Source organism: Diplotaxodon limnothrissa, linkage group LG5 (assembly GCF_057381915.1).
Source record: "Diplotaxodon limnothrissa isolate DT_005_m linkage group LG5, D_limnothrissa_male_GT1.1, whole genome shotgun sequence".
Lineage (NCBI taxonomy): Eukaryota > Metazoa > Chordata > Actinopteri > Cichliformes > Cichlidae > Diplotaxodon > Diplotaxodon limnothrissa.
This window is the reverse complement of record NC_140600.1, coordinates 28,889,722-28,914,471: the sequence shown is the minus strand read 5'-3', so window position 1 is coordinate 28,914,471 and position 24,750 is coordinate 28,889,722. Positions and strand designations below refer to the sequence as shown.

Here is a 24,750-nt window from a genome sequence, read left to right as displayed (position 1 = left end):
TTCAGCAGAATTCAAGAAACCAAATTATATTTAGTTCTTAGAGTCATCAAAGAGTAGAGCTGGGCGATATGAGATTTTTTCATATCACGATTTGGTTTTTTTTTTCATTTCAGGCGATAACGATATATATCACGATATAAGCCAAATAACTATATATGTAAGATTTAAATGTGCCGTTGCTCACAAGTAAAATGTGAAATAATCAGCAGCTTGTTTTGATTGAAATATTTATTTCCCATAATAAGTTCAACAGGGGAGATGTACTAAAGAAACATGAGACTTTTTCAGATAAATAAAGACAAATATTGCAAACTACACAAAAGGCAGCCGCTGAAGCAGAACAAACAAAACGGACTACTAAATTGTCAATTCCACTTAGAAATTATTAATTCTAAAAATAAATCTTAATTTGTTTTACAGAAGAACAGACAAAATTGACTAACTTTTGTCAATATCAAATAAACTGAGAACTAAAAGGAAATTCTCAATCTCTCCTTGTTGTATAGCTTAGCTTTTCAAACAGTTTTAATAGTTACTTTAGTCTGACAAAAGCCGAATGACGAATTAGCGCTACCAGTCAGAGATTGAGCATGCACCGGTTTATTGTATTTCCAGACTTGCCTTCGGCACAATTTACAGTGCACGCTACTCTGTTTGACTTGAAATGGCCGAAATACCTTCACACTACGGAACTTCTATGGCTCTTCCGTCCGACAATCTCTCCGGCATTGGAACCATCATCTGTTTTATCTTCGGTAACCTTCGGTCACGCTCTCGGTTGATTTTTCTCTAGTCGGCACACTCATTTCCTCCATTACCCGGGCGGCACGGCGGCTGGCTGCTTTCCAAAACAAATACACATGTGCGGCTTGGCACTTGTGCAGTACGTAACAAGTCACGTGACGTGACGCTGCAGCTGTGATTGGTTCGGCTCTGCACTACTTAATTTGGATTGGCTGTTCTTTTTTTTTTTTTTTAAGAGGACAAGAGAGATGAGGCCTAGCGCAATAGTTTAATTTTTCTATCGAAAAAAAGTTATTTCGCAATACATATTGTTATCGTTCTATCGCCCAGCTCTATCAAAGAGTAGATGTATTTCTTAACAAAGAAGTAGTAGACAACTAGGTACACAACACAAGTTGTTTAAATACACAGTGATGCATTATTTTCTGACCTTCATCCCACAGCAAAAATCAGAGCCAATCTGAAAGAAAACAGCTGCTGTAGTTGGACTAAAATAACCCATACTCTTGGGTGCTAACTCACTGCGTTTGTTACGCAACACCATTTGTTATAGTTGACACTGTGTGTATAAACAGAAGTGGCAACAGATTGGCCTCTAAGTTAAACTGACCAAAACAACGGCTGACAAAATGTCCTCAGGCATGACAGTGTATCCCCTGCCAGCTCACACATCGTAGTGTCCTTTTGTGTGAGAGCTGTGAAATGTAGCAGAGGGAGCATCAAAGGTTTCAGATGATTTTGTCAAATCGCCATACATGTAATCCACCACCGTCTATTCCTAGCTGTATCAGAGGGTTTAACAACAGGTATAAGAGGTGATGGCAGAGGAACCATCAAAGGCTTAAGAACCTGGTAAAGAACCAAGCAGGAGTGCTTCTTTTCCTAAAAGGGGCATCCATCCAGATTTTTCCATGTGCCTGGCTTACTCTCACCATCAAAGTCATGAATATATGCATATATGACATGCATAAAGCACACACATAAATGCATAGATGACATGCATAAAGCACACACTAGTCCAAAGCACTGTAGTTTGACTGGGATTGAAAGTGCAGCAAATAAAGGATACAAATGTTCAATTAAAGCCATTTACAGATAGTTAGCTCTCAAATGTTTTATAATACAATATAACCTATATTTAAATTTCAAAGTATTCACATGGAAATTTATAGTCTTAACACTGAATGAGAATTGCTGTGCAATCTAACTTTCACCACATCTGTGGGTGGGGGGAGGGGGGGGGCAGTTAGAGAAAACCAATTAATAAAAATACACTGCTATACGCCTAGCTGGATATCATGTGGCACATTGTGTCCAGGTCTTTTAATTACCAGCCTATCTGTGATGATCTACGAGTGTTTCTGGTGCTGTTCTTGTTTTATTTTTATGATTGTCTTATCTCTTTATTTTTGTACTAAGGTATATCTAAAAAGCTCCGGCAGTTTCATTCTATAGGCTGTACTAAAGGCTGCATTAAACTTTGCTTTTAGATGTACTTTCCTAAGAAACACGGTATTTTTCTAACTTGTTTGATTAAAAGCAAAAACACCTCCAATAGGCTTTCACATGCTGAGGGGGTTTTAAATACCGGTTTATTTTTGAATGAACATTTCACTTTAGGTCAGTTTAATGAACTGGAACAACTGGCATCACTAAAGCCTGTTTAGTCATCAAGAGTGACTCGTGTAGTTTGATGGAGGAAGACCTGCTGAGAGGAACTTTTCCAGTTCAAATGTGCAAACTGGCCTGATTGGACAGATTTCAGTCATTCTGCTGATTAATGAACCCCAGGAATAGCTGTGCTGGAACAAGTCCAGCTGGATTCAGTCTGGAGTCTGAAAATGCTACAAAAATAGGTTACTTTTCAAAACTGAAAAAACCAACAAACTTTTTGTTTTTATTTTTGAATCTCACAACTAATTTGACTTATCTACATATATAAAAAATGCTAAATATAAACTAGTTTGCCCTATTAAAGAACTTAACCTATATTTTCAGGTGTTTCATCAATTTAGCAAAGGGAAGTCACTAAAACATTTGATACACTAGACCACCATATTCAGTGCAGTTGCATTCACCTTAGCCAGGATGTCATGTAAAAAAGCATAAAAGAAAGCAAATAATTCGGTATATATTAATAACTACAATAAGATGTTGATGCCTACAAAATGACTATAACATATCCTATTAAAAAATATAGGAAATAATTGACAATGACACCGGTTTGTAAATTTACACTGATATTTATACTGTATCTATTGCTCTGCAAGGTTATTTGTTATGCTTTCACATCATTTCTGTGAGAAACATTTGCTGTACATTTGCTTAGCTTTTGCTGGCTAAACAGTCAAAATAGAACTGACTGCATTTCTTATACAGAACTGTGCATAGCTCATTTTTCAATGTATATTTTATTCGCTATTTATGTTTAATGAAGGTAAAATATCCAAAGAGGACTTCTGTATACCCAATTGTCCCCTAAACTAAACTAATAATTTAAATATTTAATTTTATACCAAACAATGATCTCATCTACTTTATAATAGGTTGGCTATTTTTAAATTATCTGGAAAAGCCCCTAACTTAACATAAATAACATTTCAAGCAAACAGAGTCAGTTGACAGATAAAGGGCTTCAGAATCTCCTGAAACTTACTGGAAAAACATGTTTGAGTTTCTTTCACAGCATCCTTTGGCACTTACTTTGTGCCTGGAGAACATGTGAGCCTGAAAAAGAGAGTGTGTTTGCATGCCTAATACGCCCCACTTCCAACAGAAGTGCTTCACAATGCAGTGCTTTCTGGTTTAGCAGAAAAAAAGCTGCCATGACATCTGTGTATTGTTGAAGGGGCAGAAAAGACTCATGAATATTCCTTTTTTTTCTCGAATATATCTGTTTTTTTCTTCCAAGATGTATCTGACTCATACTGACGTTGGTATCTTCATTGTTGCCTCAGTTCTGTGTTCCAAGTGCATTCCAATCTAAGGTGCACATAATGCACTTCTCAAATTCTGCCATTTGTTAGCACCCCTCAGCAAGCCCTGAGGCTCCAAAAGAGCTACTTAATGGAGAAAAGGCATTAGATACACAAGCCCCAGTCTCTCACTTGAACAGACTGTACAAGTGACATCCTGATGCATCACTGCCGTCTGCTCCCTCTGGAGCACATTAGCAAGAGGTTAAATGAGGTGAGAGTGAACAAGAAAATGGGTGTGATGCACTGAAAATGCACACTGTGGTGGTAATTTGCATGAGAGTGCTTGCACTCAGTGTAAGTTTCCAACCTTGACTTCTGAACTAATTAAAAACAAATGGTATTTTTCATATTTAAAACACAGAGGAGAGGAAAGATCGCGCATTTTGTGCTCACCTGTAAAGGAAACAACCTCTATTGAAGAGTATCCTGATGCCAAACCCCTTAATGAGTTCTTTAGCCTTTGGGAGCACAACACCCCTTTTTCTCCTCTTTCAGAGTGTCTCACTCATTCTATACTGATTATCACTGAGATAATCAGTCAGTGCTGAAGGAGCTGTAACCTTAAAGAAAAATACTCTGCTATTGCTTTATTTTCTGTGCTGCTGTCTCTCACACTACTGTTACCCATGGACCAGTTTTTAAGAATAGATGTTATAGCATTTATTAATGCAAGATTTTTACTGACTGAAACTATGTATATCAGTAGTAGATAATCAATTACTTATGCTGCTGGTGTTTTAAAGTAGTACTGGCATCAGATATTGTCTAAAGTGTTGGTGATTGGTAGCCATGAGCAGGATTTGAAGTAGCAAAGAAAGATGGGCCAAAGAAAGAAAAAGAGTAGAAGGAACAATTCTGAATGAAGTGGATATTTAATACAATAAATTGTCAATTGAAGAAGATTTGGTAGTTCTAATGAATATTTGCTTAGAGCAGTGTGGATATGACATATCCTTTCAAACATTTTTATAATTGAGGTAAAATTTAAAAAAAAAAAAAGATGATAAATAAAAGAGACATATTGTTGCTTAAGGGGAGTGAACTACTCTTGTCACTCCCACAAAGAACACATTTAGAACATGCCTGACACATCTACAGAATATGTCTCATTTATTGTTAATAGAAATAAATCAGTTTTATTTAACATTAGGGTGGGTGCATTTGTCCTCAGCCTTTGTTTATCTCAGCTACCTCTAAAGACAGCTCAACCCCTAACCCTTTCAGTGTTAGCCCTTTGTTCCACCCACTGAGGTGCACAGGAACCACAGAGTCATGCTCTGTGAAGCAGAGCCCAGAGGGTATCTTGTGTAGTTGCTCTGCAGGATTACCGTTGCGACTCTAATAAAGCTGCTTCAACATTACATTTTCTGTCTGCTTGCTTGCTCTGATTCGAGAGAATTTTATCAGTAAGCTGCAACTCATCTCTGTGTCTTTGGAAAAGCTCTGTAGAATTTCATAGCATGCATTTCTTTTGAGACTTCTGGCTCAGACTTACCTGTTTATGATGCAAAAGCAGTATATAGTGACATAAAGGTTTGGGGAGAGATCAGTAAGCTCATTATTTGCCACTGGGTACATATTCAGTGTGTTCAGCTATTCATCTCATTGCTCTCTTTCAGTTTAACAAGTCTCTGTAGATTAACAATTATTTGATTAGAGAAAAGAAGTTTCAGGTCTCTTTATTAATTTAGCTTTAATGGGGATGAAATCAAAGTTAGTTTAGTGGGATTGAAGTTGGATCACTCGCTCTTCACTGCAGCACTGACTAAACCATAATGTAATAGTATATAGTTGCTGTAGTGCACTGAGACTGATGATGACAACTCCAATGGGTTTAGTACTCTGATTTTTTTTTTGTCTTACTTTTAAAAATTTCTAAATTTATATGCAATTTATTTTCTGTATATTATAATTTCTCAGTGTTAATTTGAATTTTGATTAATTTCGTGTATCTGGGTTTGCCTAAAGGACGCTGTATTGCTTTCTCTTACTTGGCTCATTTAATTTGTCATGGCTCATTTTGATTCCATCCTCAAGCCTATTCAGATGTCACAACATGAAGCCTCTGGAGCATTCAGTTTTTTACTTCTCATTCCACAAGTATCATATTAGTGCATATAAAAAGGTGTACAGGTATAAAAAAAAAAGTCTTTCTATTGAGAATGTGATGGCCAGTGGGCTGGCCTTGTGTTTTGCTTCTTCTTTTACCTGTTTCTTGCAGGTAGGTGGAGCTGACCCAATTATTGATGCAGCACACCTGAGAGGGCCAGTCCCAGTGTATATAAAGACACCTTGACTGAACCAGGGTGGCTGGCTTTTGGCTCCCTCTGGCACGTGTTATGTTTATTTGGAAGTTTCAGTTATGGCTGTTATGTCCTCTAACTTGTGTTTAAGTTGCTCTACCTTATTTTCATTAAATATGTCTTACAGTCTTTAAAAGCCTGTGTGTGGTCTCCCATTTGTTTGTCACTTCCTATGAGCCGGGTTGTGACAAATGGGGGTTCGTTTGGGATCGTCCTGGTTTGGTAAGCTTTCTAACATTTGATTGAGAGCTGGTCTGTTTGCTGCTGCTTGTCTTGGCTAGGACTTGCCTTGTAGGCAATTGTTGAGTTGATTGCTGATCAGTTTGGTTATTTGTGGTGCTTTGATATTCTGGGTCTGCTGTGTATTGTGTTTGGGAGGCCATTTGGGTTAGGCAGATTGAGTGGAGGCAGTCATGTTAATACTGTTTGCTGTAGACTTGAGCTAGTGTTGATGTGCTGTCTTGTGTCAACTTTGGAGCGTATGAGCTGTGTTGATTATTGAATATGCAAAGTTGAAATCAGTGCTTTCCCTGTTAGGTTGAAGGAGTGTTTCTCTCTTGAGAATCATTCACTGAAATTTCTGTTGCGGTGAACACGGTTAGAGCAGTTGTCTCGGGAGCACGTCCCCAGGATTGAGGGGGTCGCTGTTTGTGCAGTTGCCTTTCTCTTCCTGGTGGTTTTTAGTGCATAAGTACCCACCGTAAGTAACTGCATGAAGACTAGGCTTTAGTTAAGTAGATTTTGGTTAGGCAGTTAGTGGGAAAGTGCTGTTTTAAATTGCATGTCGAGAATCAATACTTTGCTGTTATGGCTACTGTTGATGCTTTTGTTCAGTCTCCATCGGAGGAACTCTTGAATAGTTGTACTAAAGAACAACTCCTGAAACTTGCTGAACATTACGATGTCGACATTGGAGATAAACGGTTGAAAGATGAGATTAAAGGAGTGTTGAAGGCTGCATTAGTAAAGAAAGGCGTGATGCCACGTAAAATGCAGACCTTAGTGGCTGAGGTTGATCAGTCTGTGGTCTCAACTGCCGTTGCTTTGTCTTTTGAGCAGCAAAAGGAGTTGTTACTCTTACAAATGGAAAGAGACAAGCTGAGCATTGAGAAAGAACGTGTAAGGCATTCTTTAGAAAAGGAAAAGTTGGAGCTAGAGCAGTATCGGCTAGACCTAATCAAGGCGGGCAAGTTATCAGGTGGTGTTGAGGCTTCTCCACAAGGAGTTGAAACTTTTGATGTTGTGCGTAATTTGCGCTTGGTGCCGAAATTTGAAAGAGAGCCAGATGCCTTTTTCTCCCTTTTTGAACGCATTGCCGAATTGAGAGGATGGCCAGAAGCTGACTGTGTGATTATGTTACAGTCTGTGTTGACTGGAAAGGCTCAGGAAGCTTATTCAGCACTGAGTGCAGTTGATTGTCAGAGTTTTGCTACTGTTAAAGATGCAGTTCTGAAGGCGTATGAGTTGGTACCAGAAGCTTACCGTCAACGTTTCAGATCATGGAGGAAGTCTGATAAGCAGTCGCATATAGAGTTTGCGAGGGATTTAACTAAACACTTCAACAGATGGTGTTCGGCACTGGGAGTGACAACTTTCCAGGATTTATGTGAGTTGATGGTATTGGAGCAGTTTAAAGAGTGTGTTCCTCCTGTGGTTGCCACTTATATTGCCGAACGGGAAGTGACAACCGTTTCTGATGCTGCTAAATTGGCAGATGTATATATCTTGGCACATAAGGGGCAGGTTGGTAGAAACTGTTTTTCAGTTGGTGCTCCCGCTAGAGCTTTTTGTCAAACTAAGTTTATGTCATCGGACCCTGCGAAGGCCATTGGTGGTGTGAAGCCCAGTAAGTTTGGTCAAGCATGCAACTACTGCCATGGCGATGGACACTGGAAAGCAGAATGTCCCTTGTTGAAAAGCAAGTTGGCACGTACAGGTAAACAGGTTAAGCCTGCGGCTCTTACCATTCCTGCACGGGAAATTTCAGTAGTCTCTCGGGAGACGCCAGTTTCGACTAAGTCTGACTCGGAGAGCTATTCGGGGTTTGAGGATTTTGTGTCAGATGGGTTTGTATCACTCCTGGGTGATGTTCATAAAGTTCCTGTAAAGATTTTGCGTGACACAGGAGCGAAGGATTCTTTTATCTTAGCCTCCGTGTTGCCATTTTCACAGGTTACTGATACTGGTGAGTGTGTGCTTGTTCAAGGCATGGGTTTAACCACTATCTGTGCCCCATTGCATAAAGTCAGGCTGTCATGCAGTTTTGTGGATGATGATATCTGCCTTGGGGTTCGTCCTGCTTTGCCACTTGAGGGCGTACATGTGATTTTGGGGAATGATTTGGCTGGAAATCGAGTCTGGGCTGACAATTCTTTACCTGTTAAATCTAGAGTTCTGAATGAGTCCCATGAGTGTGAACAGGGTTTTTCTGACTTTGCAGCTTGTGCTGTTACGAGGGCTGCAGCTAAAAGGGATGCAGAGCCTGTAACTCAAGCAGAAGAGTGTCAGGTTGAACCAGATTTGATTGTTCCTGAACATTTGTCAGTTTCCCAGCAAGAGTTAATTCAGGCACAGCGTGCTGATGCTTCACTGACTGAGCTGTTTCACAAAGTGCAACCTAGTGATGACGCTAGAAGTGCGGCCTCTGGTTATTTTCTGCAAAAGGATGTACTAGTCCGTAGGTGGATTCTGCAAGGGTTGGACTGTGTTGGAAGTCCAGTTGTCCAGATTGTGGTTCCAACTAAATACCGTGATGAGGTGTTGAAGTGTTCTCATGACAAATCTGGGCATTTGGGTGTGACGAAGACTTATAATTACATCTTGCGCTACTTCTTTTGGCCACGTCTTAAGCGTGATGTTTCAGCTTACATTAAGACCTGCCATACTTGCCAAATTGTAGGTAAGCCAAATCAGTCTATTAAACCTGTTCCACTTTGTCCCATCCCTGCTGTGAGTAACCCATTTGAACATTTGATCATTGACTGTGTGGGCCCTCTTCCTCGATCAAAATCTGGTTCGGAGTATCTGTTAACTGTAATGTGCCAGGTTACGCGTTATCCTGCTGCATATCCGTTGCGTACCATCACAGCTAAGTCTGTGGTGAAGGCTTTCACACAGTTTATTTCTATATTTGGCATACCGAAGATTATTCAGAGTGACCAGGGATCAAACTTTTCGTCACATCTATTTGCACAAGTTCTTAAGCTGTTGAATATTGTGCATAATAAAGCCTCTCCTTATCATCCACAGAGCCAAGGTGCTTTAGAGCGCTTCCACCAAACACTGAAGTCCTTGTTACGTGCCTATTGCACCGAAATGAGGAGTGACTGGGAGGAAGGTTTACCGTGGCTTCTGTTGGCAGCGCGTGAAGTGTGCCAGGAGAGTACTGGGTTTAGCCCAAATGACTTGGTCTTTGGCCACAAAGTTCGGGGACCGTTGACAGTGCTGTGCGATAAGTGGTTGTCAGGTGAACCACCAGTGAACTTGATAGATTATGTTAATGGTTTTCGGCACAGACTGTATGTGGCAGGTCAGTTGGCCAAACAGAACCTTGAAAAGGCTCAGGTCAAGATGAAATATTTTTATGACTGGCGTTCTGAAGAGCAGCAGTTTAGTACAGGTGACCAGGTTTTGGCTTTACTGCCGATTGCAGGGTCACCGTTCCAGGCACGGTTTGCTGGGCCTTATACCGTGGTACAAAAACTGTCTGAACAGAATTATCTGATTGCTACCCCAGATCGCCGGAAAAGAAATCAACTTTGCCATATTAATTTGTTGAAACCCTATCATGTTCGTCCCTTATCCGTCGGTCTGTCGGGCTCTTTCGTTTCTCCTTCCACATCGAGTCCAGGGTTGTCGGCTTGTACAGTGGCGAAGTCAGTTTGTGGGGGGGAGGATGTGGCAGCACCTGATGATCCTTTATTGCTTGGCCGTCTGAAGAATTCAGAAACTCTTCAGAACTTGGATGTGCTGTTGGGCCATTTGCCTGCTGACAAATGTGCAGAACTGTCTGCATTAATTAAAAGGTATCAAACCTTGTTTAGAGACACACCTTCTAAAACAACTTTGATAGAGCATGATATTGATGTGGGTGATGCAAAACCAATCCGGCAGAGGTTCTACAGGGTCTCTGAGGAAAAGAGGAAAATAATTGATAAGGAAGTTCATTACATGTTGGACAACAACATTGCAGTGCCGTCGTCATCAAGCTGGGCTTCCCCTTGTTTGTTGGTCATAAAGGCTTTACTGTGCTCTGAACCTGTGCTCTTAGTACCTCGTCTGGATCAGCCCTTCAAGCTGTATGTGGACGCAAGCCACATTGGTGCAGGTGCTGTTCTAGTCCAAGCTGACAAGCAAGGTACTGAACATCCAGTTAGTTTCTATTCCAAGAAGTTCAACTCCCATCAGCTGAATTATTCGGTCATTGAGAAGGAAGCTTTGGCATTAGTCTTGGCCTTGCAGCATTTTAGGGTATATTTGGTGAAGGAAGCTGGCAGAATTATTGGAACAAGTCTGCCAGAGATCAGTAATATCTTCCCCACTCGCTGTCTGAGGAGGGTGCACAGTATCCTGCAGGACCAACATCACCCTGCGCGCCACCTTTTCCATCTGCTGCCCTCAGGGAGAAGGTACAGGTCTATACAGGCCAGAACATCCAGACTGGCCAACAGCCTGTATCCACAGGCTGTGAGGCTCCTGAACTCTCTGCCCCCCTCTCACGGACAATAACCATATCCAACTTCTTAATAGCAATGAACTGGTCTGCATTGGTGCATCATATCTTTATTCTCTTCCCCCTCCTGCCCCCCCCCCCCCTCTTTCTTAAATAGATAACTATCATATCTGATATCATATCTCACAGTACAATAATATTGAATGGGTTGCATTGTTGTATTTTGTCATGTTTCTCAGGTCTTTGTCTGAATTTCTACGAACATTATTGCTAAGGATTGTCTTATTGCATTGGAGTCACACTGGGTTAAATATGTACACTTGGGTTTTAAGGGGTATTTATTATTTTCTTCTTTTTTTTGGGGTTGTATGGAAGCCCCAAACGCAATTTCATTGTTCTTGACAATGACAATAAATAAATAAATACTAAATTTAGATTCTGCTCGGCCAATTGAGGTATTTTCTGACCATAACCCTCTCACTTTCTTGAACACCTTGCAGAACCCAAATCAAAGGCTCATGCGGTGGGCTCTCTTTCTGCAGCCTTACAATTTGGATATCCAGCACATTAAGGGCAAAGATAATGTCTTGGCAGATGCTTTGTCCCGTGCCCCTTTGTAACCAGCAGCTTCACTCCTCATATGCTTGAAGTATGTCCTCTCCAGTATCGTTTTCCTTCCTCTTAAATTGCTCCTAGGTACCAAGGTTGCTGAGGTTGGAGTTGAGCTGAAGATGATTTTTGAGCATACAAAAGGTGTTGAAAGTGAGGGTGTGTGTGTGTGTGTGTGTGTGTGTGTGTGTGTGTTATGAATTTAAAATATGTTAGTTCTTCTAGTTGCAAATTCATAATGTAAGTGTGTTTGCCAATTCAGGGTGAGACCCTGTTCTATGGGGGGAAGTGTGACGGCCAGTGGGCTGGCCTTGTGTTTTGCTTCTTCTTTTACCTGTTTCTTGCAGGTAGGTGGAGCTGACCCAATTATTGATGCAGCACACCTGAGAGGGCCAGTCCCAGTGTATATAAAGACACCTTGACTGAACCAGGGTGGCTGGCTTTTGGCTCCCTCTGGCACGTGTTATGTTTATTTGGAAGTTTCAGTTATGGCTGTTATGTCCTCTAACTTGTGTTTAAGTTGCTCTACCTTATTTTCATTAAATATGTCTTACAGTCTTTAAAAGCCTGTGTGTGGTCTCCCATTTGTTTGTCACTTCCTATGAGCCGGGTTGTGACAAGAATAATTTTCTATCTTTGATGAACCTGTAAAGACTCTACTGTGTATGCAAAAAAAAAGATTTTTTTTTTTTAATCTTTGATCAAAACTTTGATCTTTTTAAAATATAGCTGTGGCATTGTGCAGTTTGCACAGGTTTAGGAGAAACATGAGCAGATGAGCAGAAAAAAACCATGATAGTGCTGAGTGGAACAGATAATAATGTAACTTAATGACTAAATGTTGCTAAATGTCTAGCCCAGTGACTATAGAAATAGCTGATGCAGTCACTGGTCTAGCCTCAACTGTGTGACAAAGAGAGATAGCAAGAGAGCAACACTTGAATAAAATAACTTCCACTAGCGCTACATTATTTATTTTAATTATTTTCCGATTTAATGTGAGTTTTGCTGGCTGTGACGTGACTCAATTAAGTGTACAGTTTTTTTTTTTTTTGTTTGTTTGTTTTTTCGGTGTCAGATTATTTATAACTTATAGGTGAGGGGCTTTGGTTAAAGGGCCTCCTGGTAAAATCTTGCCGAGGACCCCCGGATGACCTTATATTCAGCACTCAGTGTGTGCAGGGAATTGTTCACTTGTAATAAACTATTGTATTATGTTTGTATATTAGAAAACAGTAACACTAATACATTAACAGGGACCTTTCAGATACTTTACATAATGTTCAATGAACTGACACAACGCGGCAATGTCAGGGTTGGTTGAAGTAGGACTCATACGCAGGACTTTCAGAAGGAAGAAGCATTTATAATGAAAAAAACATAAAACTGTGCCAACAATCCACAATGTGTGAGTCCTCCGTGTGCTCGTTTCCAATTCCCATGCAGTGATTAGCCTCCATGATTCGTGGTAAGCGTTGTGTCCTCCTCAGTCCTACTTACGTCAGTGTTCTGCTCCCTCCACACATTTCCACAATCCTCCGTGTTCCTAGTTTAATGATCCCACACTGAATGCGGCTCCGCTACTCTGGGTTTGTGAGAGTCAGGCTGATCGGTATCAGGTGAGTGATTACTCCCAGGTGTGACTGGCTCAAAGAAGGGAAGACTCTCCAGGCCTGGTGTGGTAGCAAAACTCACACACCACAGCACACACACACAAATGTGTATGCAGGGAAACGAGGTACCAGGAGCAGATCATACCAACAAAAAACAAGAAACAATCCAGATAGTCAAATAAAACTTATAATATTCATTAAGCTAAGAATAATGCATGAGTCCCATGACAGGCAAGCCATATTAATGTATATACAAACTCCACTATTTTAGTCTGTAAAAATATATGTGAATTGCATACATTAACATAATGGTATGTTCCACAAATAGTCAAAATGCTCATTATCATCATTAGTTTGACTTAGCTACTGGCTCTGGATGTATGATCTCTGGCTACTCCAGTCTGCATGTCAAAATGCCCTTAGGAAGATGCTGAACCCTGAGGTGTTCATCGGAGTGTGAATATTAGATACTAGGGGTGCAACGATACACAAAATTCACAGTTTGGTTCAATATTTTTTCGATTAATTTGTCATTTATTAAAATTATAAATATATATTTTAACTCAAAAGTACAGTTTTTAAATTTAATGTTGCTGAAACAACAAAGTAATAAAATAAGAAATCTATCTGATCGAGAAATCACTCATCTTTGGAAAAAGAGAGTTTATTACAGAGAAATGGCTCTTTCCAAAATAAAAGCTATACTATACGCTTCTTTCGGGGATATACTTTCAGCAGCATATTAAACATATCAGGTCCCCATAAGGAGAATCATGTGCTAACGGCTGTCTAAATGACTCGGGTAAAGTTTGTAGCATGCGTGCTTGTTGTTTTTGTCTGCTTCCACTTGTCTTTGCACTAGGATGATGCAGTAAATGTGCAGTCATATTCGTTGTGTTCCCACTAGTGCTGTCAGCTTTAATCTGAAATGACGTTAACGCCGCAACACGGCAAATCTCCGTTAACGAGCTACTGCTGATCTCCCCATGCGTGGGGCTGGACGGCCAACACGTTAACGAGCAAACTGCCCTAACGCACTAGTTTCCACCAATGTAAAGGAGCATTGCGTGGCACATCTGACACACTGTTTTACTTTTGTCCATGACGGTTTACCTTCAGGGTCATACTTCACATGAAGACCAAAATAGAACAAAAGCCAGATCTGAATGAGGGTGGGGGAGGTTCAATTTGCCATGTTGCAACAAGCTTAGCTTCTGTCTTGCTAGCTTGCGCTGCGCTCAGTGGATCTGCGCTCGACAGTGCAGCCTAGACGGATAAGTCGAACGCAGATCCACTGAGCTCTTAACACAGACAGCATCGTCAGAAGAAAAGTTGATAAATTAAATTAAAAATTTAGTATTGTTCGATACATATGCGTACTGAACCGAAAGCACTGTATCGAACGGTTCAATATCGATACAAGTATTGTTGCACCCCTATTAGATACATATAAAAAGTGCTTCCATGAATGACTGGGAATGAGACATGTTGTATAAAGTGCTTTGAGTGCTAATGTAAATTAGTTAAATAGAGTCGAAGTTAAATCCCGCTAAATGGGACATTGGCGCCACCTACTGTAGTAAAATTCACCTTGCAACATCCACAAAGGGCGAGGGATTCTGGGTAATCCTCAGAATAATGGAGGATTCCTGTGAGGTAAGGTATGCGCAAATGTGTTGGGGAGGAAAAATCATATCGCAGGTTGTTAAAGTAATACAGTCTGACCCGATTATTTTTGTTGTTTATACACCATTTGCTGCGGGTCATTTCTCCAGTCTTTATGTTGAATTGAGTGCATGTTTAGGTGAGATTTCTTTATTGGGAAGAGAGGAAACAAAATGGGAGCATAGTTAGCTAACTCTGTTGCTTTCCCATTTAGATCTTGTGCTGATTGCCCACGACATTAAAAGAGAGCATTCTAACCATTGCCTTTTTGTTGTGAATGCAGACCAGAGAAGACACTACACAGAGGTCACACTAAGGTAGAGCAGAAAAGTGCTATATTAGAACTAGTCCATTTACCATTTACCATTTACCACATGGCAGCAACTCAAACCACAGTGCCAGACAAGCTGGTCTGAATTTTTCAGAAACTGCTGATCTCCTGGGAGCTTCCAGCACAGCTATCCCTATGGTTTACAGAGATTATTCCCAGAAGATAAAATATTCAGTGAGTGACAGCTCCCGGGGCAAAAATGCCTTGTAGATGTCAGAGATCAAAGGAGAAGAGTCAGACTTCTTCGAGCTGATTGGAAGATAACAGTAACTCAAATAACCATGTGTTACAACCAAGTCGATTCATTTATGAGCCCAGTGTACCCAACTTCTAATCAGATCATCTTAAAGTAGTTTCCTAAACATGACAGTTCACTGTTCTTAAATGAGGTCCAAAGTCATCAAATCTCAATCCAATACAGCACCTTTGGGATGGGAGATTTACAACATGGATACACAGCTGACAAATCTGCTGCAAATCCAGGATGCTATCATGTCAATATCAAAAGCAGCATATATTTTAAACTGATGCTGTAAAAATGAGAGAGTCAGGAAATTAAGTTTTAAAAACTGAGGGATATTGTCAAATCTCAATCCAAGGATTTATGTGGCACTGTCTGCAGGCACTTATGACTCTTCATATTTCATATGACTTCTATCCAGACTCTTGTTTTCTGTAACTTTTGGCAACTCCCCCAGACTTCTTCCATTACCATTAAGTTGAAATTTAAGGTTTTTGGGTGAAGTGAAATTTCTCATCACGACTTGGATGGATTGAAATTGACTGCAGATATTCATTTTCAGTACAACGGGAACTCTGGTGACTTCGATGACTCCCTGGGTTTCCTTTTGGTAAAATCACTTAGTCAGTATTATTCTTATTAATTCTTCAGTTTCACCATCAGTTTACTGGACTTGATATTTAGGCCCATAACTTTGTTAACCTCATAGCTCAGACACAGCTAGTAGGGGAAGCTGGTTGAAATTGGAAACTCCGGTGAGATAAGAGGACATTTTTGGATGGTTTTGTTTTTTAACATACTTAAATAACACCAGAAGGAGGATTCATGTTAATTTGGATTTGTGTGGATTTGATGTGATAAAAGACTGGATTGGAAACAGGTGGTCCACTGGACCTGTGTATAATAATAATAATAATAATAATAATAATAATACATTTTATTTAGTTACATTCACCTTACATTAGTACAACAAAATAAAGACATAAGGTAAACATATAAATAACAACTATAAAAACTGCAGGAGTTTAAGGAGGAAAAGCCTCCTCTGTAATTAGGAGGTAACCAACAAGAAGAAATTGCTCAAGACCTGGAGAGGAAGAGCTTGAGAGTTGAATTTCCAGGATCTGGTGTGTAAACCCACTCCCTATCATTGCAAGACCTATCAAGGTGGGCAAAAAGCCTTTCTCAGGAAGATGCAAGATTGATATATACTGGTTTCCTAATCTTCTGAGTGACCACTTTTTCCTTTTTGTAACCAGGCTAATAATTCTGACCATGGTGGCTTTGCCCCTTGGATTGCAGGCCAGAACTTAGTCTTCAGCCACTAGTCTGCTTCAAAATGAAAATAAACCTTGTGTGCCATATTTTCAGTGTGAGTGTGGTGGTTGGTCATTAGAACTTATTCCTTTCTTGTACAGAGGCTGTTTTATTGCTCATTTCTTAACAACCTAATGTAGTGAAAGTATATTACTAAACTTGTCATATTTGATGTTAAAAAAGCAAAGGGGGAGCTTAATTGACTAAAGCAGAACAGTCCTGTTTTAAAAACAAAAAACAGGAAGAAAAAAGAATGTGTTTTACAGTGTATTCTGCTTTTTAGCATTGGATTTCTTCCGTTAAAGTTAGGAACTTTTTAGGTCTGTAAAGACATTTATAAAAGCCTCTTCAATAGATTAGTTGTGGGGAAAATGTTTCCAGACCATCAATTTTTTGAGAGAAATTATGACATGCAAATTCGGTATAGAATTAGATTATTTTTGACCAGGGGAAAGTCTTATCAGCTTTAAATGAACTCGAGTGAAGGTTGCAGTATTTGCTCTGCCGTAGTCACGAAACAGAAAAAGCCTCCTGACAGAGCCTTCACTCTGACAAAAAGGAAAGTGGCCCTGAGCTTTTCTCACATCTGTCTTTTTCTTTCTCACTCACACTTATTACCTGACACTTGGGAAACATGCTAAACTTCAGAACTGCTGACACCGTCATGCATACATTGTGGTACTAATGTCAGCAGAAAAGTAGACGGGCCATATTTCGATTTTTCTCCACAATTCACTTGAGGTTTCTGTCTTTGTAAGTGTTGTCCTCATTTGACGTTTGTTTCTTAATGATTATTTTTCAATTTTTAGGCTAATTATCACATGTGTGATTTCTCACACATCTTGATCTAACTTCAACAAGCAAGACAGTATGATCCTGAAGGTGTTTTAATGATATAACACTGAATGGTGTCAATCTGTCCTGTGGGTTGTGCTGGCTGAGCATTTTGGTGAATTCATATGGTACGTGATAACACATCTGTCGTATTCTGACAGATGAGCCATGCTGTAAGTGTCTGGCATTACAGTGCTTTCTCATGTAATATTAAAAGAAGCAGCTCTATCCATGTCTACAGCACTATTACCAACAATTCTGACACAAGTACTAGAAATGGGCATAGTGCTACCTAAAAGTGTGCACTAAACTGGGTTGTTTTATCTCAGTGAGGCACTGTTACAACACAAATTATACATCAATGATGCCAAAATTATTGTAAGGTAATACAAACCCACAACTTTTTCACAACTGATTATCCAAGGGATCTGTAATATGATCACTCACCTTGTAAGGTGGTCAGCAGTACTCATGGCCTCAATCTGAGGAGGCCAAGTTCTGCTCACAGTGGAAGTCCCAAACAGTGAACATGTAGAAGATTTAAAACACTTTCAGCAGTTATATGAACATGGCTTACAACATCAGCTGCAGAATGGACCAAGCTTGGGGAGCTTCTCGTGCTTTTTTCAAGGTGTGGAAGGCTTTGATTTAAAAGTTAAACAGGCTTATTAAAGTCATGTTTTGAGGCAATCCTGCTGTATGGGTCTGAGCAAGAAACTGAATAGTTTCTGGCATGCTTCCTGCTACACTAAATGTTTCCTAGAGGAGCATGCAACAACATGCAGATCTAAAGTAGCCTTTAAGCGTCATCCACAATCCCCGTCTCGATCCTGCTGGTTATGTAAGCATCAAGATGAGACAGGTGCAAAGGTCTTGCTGTGGGGGGCCAGATGCTAAAAGGAGGTATGGTCGACCTTTTCTGATCCTCAAGAATCTGATCGTAGATGATGTTGGACTGCAGAACAACAGCCTCCTATTTGCCAAGCTTAACAGGGATGTCTGGAAGGACATGGTGTCACCAAGGAGAACTGGATAATGATGATGATGTTATTTGGTTTTGAAGGGTCAGAGTATGAAAACGGTTGCATTTGTTTTTTTGTTTTTTTTATCTGTTTGTTTGTAGTCCCGTTTTTATATACATCATTTTCAAATTGTTTGTGATGATAAATAGCAATATCAGCTCAAGCTGATTTAATTTTGGTGAAAATTGAATCAAGGTTAAAGTCACACTAAATGTGTAGTTAGTAAAAAAATTTATATTACACACAATTTGAAGATGGATCATCTTCAAACTTTATAACAATGTACTAGACCTTGGTGGACATGACCTTGACCTTAACTGTTTGTGTCCAAGGTAAACGTTGACCTTGGAAAAAAAGAATTCCAAGAAACAAAATCAAGTAAATAGCATATGCAATGGCATCCAGAGAGCTGTACAACACACTTTTTAAAATGTTACTACCACCTAAGATACCATAATGATGCCATAAAAAGCTGACATCAGCATGTTGTAATAAAAACAAAACATGACATTTTTTGTGAAAGTTTAGTTTTTTGTCCTTCAGGAGGAGTTGCGCTCTCTGACTGGTTTTGTTGTAGTTCTGGTGTTTTTGTATTTCATTTCTTATATGTGTATATTTGCGTGTTTAATGTATTTTGACAATCACAGACAAGTGAAAAGGTGAGAGCTACCACAACAATACAAGGCCCATCCTCTGAATTAGCATCTATCATAAGTTCACATTTTGATTTTTTTAAAATGAAAACAAACGCAGATTAAAGCAGGTAGACAGGAACGATGATTATTAGGACAATTTTAGACTGGTTTTAGTTTTGGTGAGGAGATGAGATTTCAGCATGAAATGGAAGACTGAGGGTACGATTGTCTTTAAGATCTGACTGTGCTTTTTGTTTTAATATGGAGGTGGTAGCCCACACAATGTCAGCAAAGCTCATCCTTATTAAACAGTGAGAACATAATGTATTAAGTCTGCTCTTGAGACTTCTCACTGTTGCTACTTCTGCTCAGCAAGATCCTAACATCAGCAGCTGGCGCACACACCCACACACATATACATACATACATACACACACACACTCACATACATGAGCGCATTTGTGTGTGGCTGTTTGCACATACACGTACACAGACACACACCCTGAGCAATTCACAAGATATATTATTTATAGTGTCACTGCAGTGTGAAAGTCCTATTGTATATTATTCATAGTATTATGACATCTGGCTCTCTCTCTCTGTCACACACACACACACACACACACACACACACACACACACACACACACACAAACACACTGATTTAGAATGTCGTTATAATATGTGATAAATGCACATGCATTGAGGATCAGGCCATATCTAGTGTGACAGACATTAGGGCAAATATGCCTGAATGGCACAGCTAACAGGGTCTATTCATAGAGAGGTGTCTGCAACAGTGGCTGTGCTTTCTGTGTCTCAGGTGCAAGTGTCAAATGTTCATCAGTTGCTTTACAAAACACAGTCAAAGAAAGCTACTGCCAAAGATAAAATCAAGAAACAATTGCATAGGTCTGACGTTTTAGTGGTGTAGTAACTATATTACTTAAAACAAAACAATCATCAGCTGTTTTTTTTTTATGATTACAGTGATCTCACAAATATGACTTGCAAATGCAAGTACCATAGTCTTCTCTGATTCTCCCAGAGGAAGAATCCAGCATACCTAGTATGTCCTGTCAGGTGAAGTTTGGCTGCTCTGTGCTTTCAATTGTGACTGTAGCCATGAGAGAGTGTCACAGTCATTGTTAAAGGCTTTAACACTGACTACATGCAGTTTGAGTAGGATGTTTGTCCTGTGGGTTATGCTGACTGAGCATTATGATGAACTCCTAAGAGGGAATGATAACATATTTGTCATATCTGCTAGAAAACACCTGGTTAAGTGTCTGGCTTTATACTGCTCTCTCATCTAATACTAATAGGAGCAGTGAATAGTACCCGCACACAACCACTGCAGCCAAAGCACCATAGAAATAGCAACAACTGTTACTGTAGAGCCAGAAATAGGCATATCCACAGACACAGCCAGACAAAGCAGTTACAGCTGCTCACACTTTGGATGGAGCCCCAAACCTCTGTCAGAGCTTTGCTTTTCTGAAGGAATAATGCGGAATAAACAATAAATGCATGGGAACAGTGTCAGCTCACGTCTGGGCGCCTGTGACTTCAAGGTGCCGTGGAAACAAAACTTTATTCTGTGTTACCCCAATCTGTCAATCTGTCTGTATCCTTTAGATCTGTTAAAGATAAATGTATCCTTATTCATCTAAAATATTTACAATAGCAATTTTTAAATATCCTAAATACTGTTTGTTAAAATAAAAGCATATAGTTAGGTGAGCCTGAAACCTCCCCTATTTATGCTGCAATAGGCTGTAGCTGCTCTGAGCTTCCCGTGATTCAGCGAGTGTTTCTTCTTCACACAAAGTTTTTTGCTCACCTGGTTGTGGCAGATAGACATAGACTTTATTTAATCCCACACAGGGGAAATCCCCTTGTCACAGCAGCACAAAGGACAGGAAGAAAAGGTGAATTTGAGATATATTGGAAAAATCAAAATAGAAAAATACACTTTCACTGAAATGCTTGCTCATAGGGGGTCATCTGCTTGGTGGTGTTTTCTCTGTTTTCTCTGGAATTATTATAGGGTCTTTATTTAGGGTATCTTAAATAAACTGTTGTTGTAATTTGACACTATATGAATAAAACTGAATTGAAGTAAAATCAGTCTTTACTCACTAGCATTTCTCTCTCCTGTCACAGTCACAAATGAAGCATGTTTGCTATAACATGTGTTTTGGTAGTTCTCATGTGGATTATGTATGTGTTCAATAGGGATTTATAACTTACATATCTGACAAAAGAGGGGAAAAGGTGATAACTTCTGCCTTTAACCTCAAGGAAAGTCAACCTAAAGATACGCTGACTGTAAAAAAAAAAATGTACATGTACATGTATGTCTGCATGTACACCTCAAGACAACATGTTAATTAATTTGTGTCCTCAGATTAGCTAATTGTTGTTGTGCAACATATCCACGCTTAATTTTATTTTGTAGGAAGTATATGGTGTACACTCAGCTTTGATCAACACATTAACAGCTTCTATTTTTAACTTGCATTGTTTGTAATATGAAAACAATTTTTTACTCTGTGCCATTCATACAGACATTTTAAACATCCTATTTGTATATTTCACATTATGATGAGATCTTATTTCTATGCATAGCTTTTATTTGACTGTTGAGAGTCAGAGATGGTTAATTTTACTCGGTCATTATGTGACTTGATTGGAGCATTAGACAGACAGTGAAAGAAGCCATCTTCATATTGTGTCTGTGTATTTTTGCATAATCACCATTTATAATTTTCATTGTAAATGTTTTATTTACTCAATTGAGGTGGGGGTGGGCGGGGGGTATAATATCACTGTGAACTGAGGAGAGCAATGAGCAATTTCTCCCTGGTGTTTTTTTTTTTTTTTACATAATTACACAGTTAATCTGTTTGCTTTTCTACGCGTAAAATAGCTATCTTTGGAGGGTCACTATTTTTTTTTTTTTTTTGTCGTCTTTTTTTATATTTTAAGCAATTTTGTGGATCTTATACCACGTGCAGGCTTGACTGCTGAGTAAAGAATAGCAGCTGTCAGCCTGAATTCGTTTCAGTTATACTAGAGGTAAAGCGTTTTCACAGTGGACAGAGTCCTTGATGATTTTCCTGTGATTCAGATGTTCACACAGACATTCACAGTCCTACTGGCAGCTAAATTTTCATTTGACAATAGAGGATAATTTTATGTCCAGCATCTTGAGTGGTCAGTGGTCACTTTGACATGTTGAATGGAGAAGTAGAGAATCATAATATGTCCAAGTTAAAACTGACCTAATATTGTTTTCCTTTTTTTCTGTTAATATACTGGATGCTCATGCATGCTTACAATTAACCCCTATGAATTTAAAGCTCAGTTTTCAGATGCTATGCCGTTTATTTAGAGGTGAACTATTTGACATGGTCTTCTCAAGCACACAGCTTTATCTGTGTGAAAACACATCTTCCCCTACCACCTACTGTTCACACCTTATGTTTGCAGTGGGGAGCCAATCAGGTTGTCTTAAACAGAGCGTGTCTTCAAAGGGAGAGCAACTAAAGCAGTTTGTTTCTGACAGTGAATGAACTGAGGCTGCACCAAAGCACAGTGCAGGATAAATGATGGTTATTTTGAACTGTAAATCATACGTAATGTTGCAGAATGACATTTTCCATCAGCTCTACTATAATAGTTGAGCAGTAAAACACCAATATGTGGAGGAAGTGCCTACAAAGTAGTTCAGTCAACTCAAGCCTGACTGTTTCAAATGCATGTATAATTGCCCCCACCCTCCTCAGTCTGGTAATCTATTAAATACTGCAAAACCTTTCACCTTTCTTTCCACCATGTCATCCTATCACAGCAATGGCAGTAAATGATGTGTGTCCCTACTGAACATTACTTCTCATATCAAATATCTAGCATACCCCACTGATGGCCTGTGTGGTGGTCTGTGATCTGTTTATTCCACATAATGTCCCGTCTTTCCCTCTTGGATGTCAGCGCTACTGCTACCCTGTATCACTATCTCCATCCATCCACCATCTCCATGTCCATTTGCAGGCTCTGGGAAGAAACATTTACTCATTACTCCCCAAGACAAAGTTTGTCGTGTAAAGACCATGAGATGAGATGCAACTGAATGGAAATCTCCACAGCTAATTAACTGTGATTAAATTAAAGCGCTTTGGGGTCCTTAGGGACTAGAAAAGCGCTATACAAATACAGGCCATTTGCCATTTAAATGCTTTTCATCGTACGTTTTTTTTCTTTTCAGAGTCACACTTAAATTATTGTTCTGTCTGTGTGTCTGTGCCTTTGTTCAAGGCAAGCTTTGGCATATTTTGTTCATTTTTTGAGTGAATTATAATTTAGTATTGCACTGCATTGTCACCTAGCAACTATGAGAACGTTATTTTGACCAATGTTGTGACGTTTATGATCAAATTTAAAACCATCATTACTTTCAGTTGTGCTTTGTAGAGTTGTGTGTGTGTGTGTGTGTGTTTTTTTTAATAAACACAGTTGCTAACCTTGGTGAAAGCAACCGCCATCTAGATTACTTAAATCTATGCGGTTAATGTGATAAGCATTGCCTGCTTAACATTAGCATGTTAACACTGCCATTGTAAACAGATAGTATGTAGATTTTAACATTTGTTGCTATGTCTCGTCTCTCCATTCTCTCCTCTTCTACAGCCTTTCACTTTCCTTATGCTCCTCGTTTTATCACCCCACTTCTCTTTATATTCTTCCTGTGTAATATATTCTAACTCCATTACAGTTCTTGTCCTTCTTTGCATCTTCTCACCTACTGTTCTCATTAACTGTTTTATATCCACACCTCTTATTTCCTCCCTACTGTATAACAGTTTCTTCTACCTCAACCCCTTTCCACCCCCATCTTCTGTTCTAGATTTCTTCTCCTTTCTTTAAATGTAATTTTCTCCTTTTCCTTTCTGTTTCATCCATCTAATATCCCCTGCAGACACTTTTTTTGTCTCCTTCTTCTTCTTCCACTTTCTTTGCCATCAGTGCCCTCTGCTGATTGGTGGCAGCTTCACACCAAAGAAGCTGAGAACACATTCTGTTACAACACCTTTGTGTAACTTTTCAGAAGGTGCCTTTTAGCAAAGTCTTTAATTCCACTGGGGATACTAATCAATGGCCATGCTGAGGTGGACTAGCTCTACTTCTCCTTCATGTCTGAATGGAAAATACCTATTTTAACTTGTGCATTTTTTCATTTCAGATTAATTCCATTTCATTTATTGCAGTTTTGTGATCGGTCAGATTTGACTATATGCGCCATGTTTACTCGTTCCTAATGTATTTTTAAGTGATCATTTTCACCTTGCAATTCTATAATCGTTGAAACAATTTCAAGCTCAATGAGGAAAAAAAAACCTTTTCCAAGTGAAACTGTCACATGGTAGTGTGAAGTTTCTAAGCCATTAAATATTAATTCAAGGTTCATCACATCATTGTGCAGCCATCTGTGGTATTGCCATTAGTGAGAAACAAAAAGGCAGTTAATGTATCAGCTGTTACATACATCATCAAGTATATCAATACGTTATCTAATACATGAGCATGTCATGTCAAAGTCACTTAATGCTTTGCTATCCTTTTATCCTTTTATTATATAAAGCTAATGAGCGTGACAGGAAAAGAATGAATTGTTATAGATTTCATTTGTCCACAATTTATACTGTGATACAACGGTGCAGATCAGGACATTTTTCTTTCATTTCAACTTTTGCTCAAACGAGTATACCAGACTAAACTTTCTG

At 39.3% G+C, this 24,750-nt stretch overlaps 1 protein-coding gene across 3 annotated transcripts in view; it reads left to right on the top strand.

The window, feature by feature from the left end:
* Positions 1–24,750, top strand: part of grip2b (glutamate receptor interacting protein 2b) — a 280,202-nt gene that overhangs the window by 140,448 nt on the left and 115,004 nt on the right. The gene's annotated exons all lie outside the window — the stretch shown is intronic.